This window comes from Halichoerus grypus, chromosome 11 (assembly GCF_964656455.1).
Source record: "Halichoerus grypus chromosome 11, mHalGry1.hap1.1, whole genome shotgun sequence".
NCBI classification, from domain to species: Eukaryota; Metazoa; Chordata; class Mammalia; order Carnivora; family Phocidae; genus Halichoerus; species Halichoerus grypus.
Window position 1 is genome coordinate 39,619,419 of NC_135722.1, and position 6,988 is coordinate 39,626,406.

Genomic DNA, 6,988 nt, shown 5'->3' on the forward strand with positions numbered 1-6,988 from the left:
CCAGCCGAATCAGCATCACCTGGGAGCATCTCAGGCCCTAACTTAGACCTAACAAATCCGAATCTGCATTTTAATAAGACCTCTAATTGCTTTGTGTGCATACTGTCTAAGGTCAGTCTGGCTTGATCTGTCTTTCCTGTGAAAGACCTCAGAGTGACCAGGGCCTGCAAGACAGACTTGGGCTACCCAAAATGCACAGGAGCCAAATGCTAATTCAGTTATCCACAGAGAGACATCACTACCGCTGGACTAACATACTTACCTGTTCATTTCTCCCTGTTAGCAAACTTAACCCAGGCAGCTGGAGCCTCTCTAGGCCACCAGGTGAGCCTGGGAATATTTATTCTCTCTCATAAATGATCCAGGATTTCTCTAGATACATTATTGCCAGCCTGAGAACACTTAGTTTCCTTTCTCAGCTTCAGAAAGGCAGTCTTACTTACCTCATTTTCTCAAGCTTGGGGGACATTTCCTGGTAACTCCCAAATAATTTTAATCATTGTAACTCAGTCACATGATCTCATTTAAGCCTCATAACAACACTATGCAATAGGTACTATTATCCCCATTTTACAAATGCAGAAACTGAGGCTCAGAGATGTCAAGTAATGCATTCAAGGTCCAGGAGTAGGGGATGGGTCAGAACTCTTGCTGGCGCCAAAGCCTGTGGTTTTAGGCGCTGCAATGTGTGCACCACCTCTTCAGCCTTTTCCTCAGGCAAACTCCAAAGCTGCCTTGGAAGCTGCTATTTACAGACATCTAACTGACTTGTTTACCTGCTCGTTCATGTGGTTTATATGTCATATGTCAACCACATCATTATAATTACTGTCATTTCCATCATCACCAATTAATATATGTTGAAAGCTGTCACAGTGCTGGGTGCTATAATTTTAATTCCCTACATGCTGCTTCTGGCTGCATACCCTTCCTTTTAAATAATCCCATTGCTAGGAAATACAGTATTTCCTTTTGAAAGTGTGACAAACTGCAAACAGGTGCAGGGGCCTTTGTTTTAGTGCTGGAAGCTGGAGAAGAAACATTAGCTCAGTTATTCACCATGCACAAAGTCTGAACAATTGATGCCCTACTTTCACACTTCATGTTTGATGACTTCAAAGATCAAGATAAATCCTTTCAACCGGAGAAAAAATAAATCTAAAGGAACTTAATCTGCACTCTATTCCTTCTCAATGTTGAATACCTATGCTTTTATTCTGTTCTGATTTTTCCTTCTAAATTTTAAAATGCTAAGACTATTTATTTAAATTTAGAGTTTTGATGCCTAACCTTCAGATCATAGATATTTATATCAGTCAGCAAATGGCAAGGTAAAAGAAGTCAATCTTATATTTGAATTTTGGTTAATACTAGCTGGGTCACTTTGGGAATGTTACTTAACCTCACTGAGCCTCAATTAGTCTACCTATTAAAAGAGGTTAATAAACCCTTAAAAGAGTTCTTATCTTTTAGAGATACATACTGAATGAAATTATATTATGGCTGGGATTTGCTTCAAAATAATCTAAGCGTGGGCGAAAGTGGATGGGTATTGAAACAAGACTGGCCACGTGTTAATAATTATTGAAGCTGGGTGCTGGGTACCCAGGGATTCATTATACTATTCTGTCTACTTTTGTATATGTCTGGAAATTTTCAATTGAAAGAATGAAAAAAAAAACCTTGTAGATCTTTGCAAATGTTAGAAAACATATATGAAAGTGCTTCAGTCTGGAATAATAGCAACCTTTTTCAAGCATTTGTTAGGTACCAGATGCCATTCAGAACATTTTACATACATTATCTTGCGTAATTATCTCAACAGTTGCATGAATAGGTATTATTATTATCCTCCTTTTAGAGCTAAGGAAAATGAGGCACAGAGAATCTGAGCAACATTCCCAAGGTCACGCAGCTCAGTACCAAAGCCAGGATTCAAACCTCAGTTGGCATCCAGGGCCCATGTTACATTGTCTCTCACCTGATAAGCATTTTAGCAAGAACCAATAGTAGCTACCATTTTTTGAGTTCCAAACCTATAAAGCATCATCCTAAATGCCTCTTCTACATTATCTCTAATGTGTTCGTTTTTTTCCTTTTATTCTTTCTGTCCACCATTTAAAAGTATCTGTCCTAAAAGTTGAAGAAACAAGATAATCCCCTTGAAGCCATTAGTTAACAATTTAAGAGTATTAATACAAGGCTAGATCAAGAATATGTATATTTTCAGGGTGCCTGCGTGGCTCAGTTTGTTAAATGTCTGCCTTTGGCCCAGGTCGGGGGATCAAGCCCCACGTGGGGCTCCCCACTGGGTGGGGGGGGTTGCTTTTCCCTCTGCCCCCTCCCCCTCTCTCCCACTTGTGCTTTCTCTCTCTCTCAAATAAATAAATAAAAATCATTTTTAGAAAAAGAATATGTATATTTTCCAGGGAGGGAAAGATCAGTAAAGCTTGAAGGAGTAAGAAAAACCCTTTTAGACCCAGAACTTCAGCATACCTCCTCTGAGAAGTTGATGAAATCTCTAGTTTTCTCTCACAAAGCATATATGTACATATATATATACACAAAATTTTACATTTCTCTTTCAGAGGCTTGTGAATCCCCTGAGAGCCATCTATGAAACTCTGGCCTAGGTAAGAGGAGGGAGAATATTGCAAGTAGAGGTCACAGGACTATTAGCAGCAGAAAGGTGAGGGGAACAATCTGCTGGATGGACTAGTGAAGGTAAAAGAAACAGGGAAACCAGACTGGAGAGGCAGAGTAGGAACCAGTCTCCTGAGGGCACTGGAGAGCACACTTATTCTTATACTTTGATCTCACCCCTGGGGATTTACCTTAAAGAAAAATTCATATAATCATTATTTACAACACTAAAATATTTACATAAAATAATACTAAAATGCCATCTAATATAGTAAATAAGAAAAAAATGGAAACAACCTAAACTTCAATAATAAAAAATATTAGGGGCGCCTGGGTGGCTCAGTCAGTTAAGTGTCTGCCTTCGGCTCAGGTCATGATCCCAGCATCCTGGGATGGAGCCCGCATCGTGGGCTCCCTGCTCAGCGGGGAGTCTGCTTCTCCCTCTCCCTCTGCTCCTCCTCCTGCTCATGCTCACTCGCTCTCTCAAATAAATTTAAAAAAAAAAAATTCTCTCTAAAAAATAAATAAAAATTTAAAAAAATTTTTAAATAAAAAATAGAAAAATTAGGGTGTTTCAAATTGCTAGAATAGTATACAGACATTTAACATTGTAATTATAAAGCCTTAGCATAAACAAGTGTCTAGAAAAATTTGCCAAGATTTGAAAATAGGCAAAAGAGATTACTGGTGTCCTTTCAGTGGAGTGCTAGCCATTGTCTAGTAGACCAACTGGGGATAATTTGATTCTACAGGGATGTGCCCTGGACTGTCTTTCTTCTAACTAGGTACTTTATAGTTCTTTGGGAAGTTAAATTGTAGAAAACTGATGGTAATACGAAAGATTCTTGTCCACAGAAATACACATGAATTTTGTCTGATGGAAATATAATTAATTTCCAGTTTGTAAAAAAGATGACCCAAACATTACATTTTATTGTCCCATAAGATATTAGTCAGATTTGCATCTCTTAGCAAATTTATTTCACTGTTTTTAATTGCCTCTATCTATTCTCAAAATTCTCATTTGGTCTTAATGTCTTACCAATTCCCTTATTAATTAACTAGTTGAATAAAATCCTTAGCACCTGCATCAGTAATCCATGGCTTCATAACAATCCCAAAACTTAGTGACTAAAACAGCAGATATTTATTTATTTAAGATTTTATTTATTTATTTGACAGAGAGAGACATAGCGAGAGAGGGAGCACAAGCAGGGGGAGAGGGAGAGGGAGAAGCAGGCTTCCTGCGGAGCAGGGAGCCCAATCCCAGGACCCTAGGATCATGACCCGAGCCAAAGGCACACGCTTAACAACTGAGCCACGCAGGCACCCCTTAAAACAGCAGATATTTATTATGTTACAAGTCCTGTGAGCCAGGCATCTGCAAGTATCTCAGCTAGGTGGTTCTGGGTCAGGATCTCTCATGAGGCTGCAGTCTTCTCAAAGCTTGGCTGAGGTGGGATTTACTTCCAGGCTCACTCACGTGGCTGTTGACAAGCCCCAGAAGATCTGCTTCTACACTGACTCACCTGGGCCTCTTCACAAGCCTGTCTCATTAAATGGCAGCTGGCTTCTCCTAGAAGTGAGCAAGCCAAGAGAGAGGGAGAAAAAAAGAACACACCATGTGAAAAACACAGTCTTTTTTTAACCTAATACCAGATATGACATCATCATTTCTGCCATATTCTATTCCATATGAAGGGGTCCACCATAAAAATTACTTTGAGCTGAAGGTGTTTAAACATGAACAGATAAAGAGGCTCCCCATCCCCTACCCCCAAACTCTTATTATATGCCTAAAAGCAGAGCCTCCTCAAAGAACTCAACTGTCATAAATCATCTCCCAAGGAGTTTCTTAACCAGGGAAGTTTGACCTTTAACACCAGAGACAGATGTCAGTACCAGGACAAGAGATGACCTAAACAGACATTGTCACAAAACTATTCTATGTCCCATCTATTTTCCTAAGGACTCATTTATCTTTCCTGAAAGTCATTTGTTTTCCCATAAGTGCCCTTTCTTTATCTCCCCTTTCCCTATCAAAATGGTATATAGGCCCCAAATTCTAACTGACCCTTTCAGTCACATGTTTCTCTGTGCTCCTGCATATTACATGAATTAAAAATTTGTCTTTTTCTCCTGTTAATCTCTCTTTCGTCAGTTTAATTCATAGGCTCCCAATTACTAAACCTAAGAGTGGAGGAAAGATTTCCCCCTCCTACACTTAGAAGTCAGTCAATAAGAGCAGCCCTGCTCAAGGGGAGGGGATTGCACAAGGGCATGACTAGTAGGAGGCAGGAGTCATTGGGGCCCTCTTAGAGGCTACACCATGACACATTTGCACAAATGCCATGCACGCTTTTAAGTCGTTGAAAATTACATTGAACACAAAGAAAAGATTTATGATATTAAACTACATAAAAAGAACAGACTGTAAAAGTGAATATATACCATATATTATATATATAATATATAAATAATATTTTGCATGTGGACAAATACTGGCAGAGAGGAAAAGAAAGAAAGAAATGTCCAAGAGTATAATAGCTGAATAAGGATGGACTTGAAAATCTAGGGTGGTTCCTTTTCATTCATCCGTTCTTTTTTTACTTTAAAATCATCTCAAATATTATCTTGTGTTTTTTCAACAACAAAGAAAAAGAAAAGAGGGCTTGAACTTACTGGGATACAAAATATGAAGTCTTAAATTCATCAAATGGAAGCTAATGAGGATGAAAGATTCTTTAAAGTGTGTAAAAAAAGAAATTTCTTATTTCAGGAAAGCCATCAAAGCGTAGTCACGTGAGATTTGAATGTGAAAACAGAAAAAGTTTGATGTATTATAGCAATCTTCCTTAGCAAGCTTACTTTAGTCAGAACTACAGGCAAACTGGATTAGTTGAGAGGTGGGAGATTCCCTGACTCAGAATGCTGAAGCCGTCAGCCCCAGCACCCCGGTGAGCCTCCGACACATTCTCCCACCAAAGCTGCAACCGAAATCTTGAGTGGGGGGGGGGTGGGAAGATGGGGGGAGAGTAGGAGGACCCTAGGCTCACCTTATCCCAAGAATACAACTAGATAACTATCAAATCAACCTAAATACCCCAGAAATTGACCTGAAGACTGACAGAACAAACGCCACAACTTAACGTAGGGAAGAGACCACGTCGAAGAAGGTAGAGGAGAGGCACGGTTTGGGGGAAAAGTGGATCGTGGCCGCTGCGGTGGGGAGGGAGCCTCAGGGTCTCGGAGAAGGGCAAGAGACAGACTGACACAGAGGGGAGTGCAGGGGGACGATGAGTCCCCAAAGCAAAAGAGGGGCCGAATTTCATGGATTCTCGCAAGTGCCGGGGCTGAAAGTCTGGAGTTTTAAAGATCCGCATGCCTGGCTCTGAGAGAACTTGGGAGGACATTGGGGTTGCTCTTAAAGAGAAGGCAGGCAGGGGTGCCTGGGTGGCTCAGTCGTCAAGCGTCTGCCTTCGGCTCAGGTCATGATCCCAGGATTCTGGGATCGAGCCCCACATCGGGCTCCATGCTCAGCGGGAAGCCTGCTTCTCCCTCCCCCACTCCCCCTGCTTGTGTTCCCTCTCTCGCTGTCTCTCTCTGTCAAAAAACAATCTTAAAAAAAAAAAAAGAAGGCAGGCGAACAGCCCGCAGACATACAGCGTGGAAACAGCAATCTGAAAAGTGCCTGGGGCACTCAGTGGGGCTCCTGGAGCGAGTGACAGCCTTCATAGAGAGACCCCTCCAGGAAAAAAGGAAGGGGCAGGCGCCACTTCCCTCCTCGGCGCAAGCACAGGGCCACCTGCGGGAACCAGCACAGCCCCGACAGCCGCTGCTTCACTTGCTTACACCAAGCCCCGCCCCTCGCTCTGGTGGAACCGCCCTCCTAGTCTTGCTAGCCTCAGTCCCCGGGCCTCCTTCGTTCCAGGGGCAGCAGTGGCAACAGGTCTCGTTTCACAAGCAGATCAGAGCATATCTAGTTAAAAACCACATTCAGGCCAGGGACCAAACACTGCCCACAACAGGCAGAGAGCCCCTGTGGACAGCGGCCTGAAGAATGAAGTGGCCAGGACGCAACAGCAGAGTGCCTGCGGCGCACACTGGAGAGACTCCCGGAAGCTCCAGGCCCTGGGGAGCCAGGGACACTCCACCGCAGGGCACTACAGGACCTTTTCTTCATAAAGCCATTACCCTCAAGAACAGGATGCATAGCTGACTTTTCTAACACACAGAACCGGGCACAGAGACACAAAATGAGAAAACAGAGGAATTTGTCCCAAATGAAAGAACAGGACAAGGCCATGGCCAGAGATCTAGCCAAACAGATACAAGTAACATGCCT

General features: G+C 42.2%; 1 long non-coding RNA gene across 1 annotated transcript; it reads right to left on the reverse strand.

Moving 5' to 3' along the window:
- Window positions 1–3,976: 3,976 nt before the first annotated feature.
- LOC118553295 (uncharacterized) lies at window positions 3,977–6,603 on the reverse strand. The gene is made up of 2 exons (XR_004925937.2): window positions 6,307–6,603; window positions 3,977–4,219 (listed from the first exon to the last, which is right to left on the reverse strand). It is a non-coding gene; the product is annotated as an uncharacterized LOC118553295 (long non-coding RNA).
- Between the last annotated feature and the right edge of the window lie 385 nt (window positions 6,604–6,988).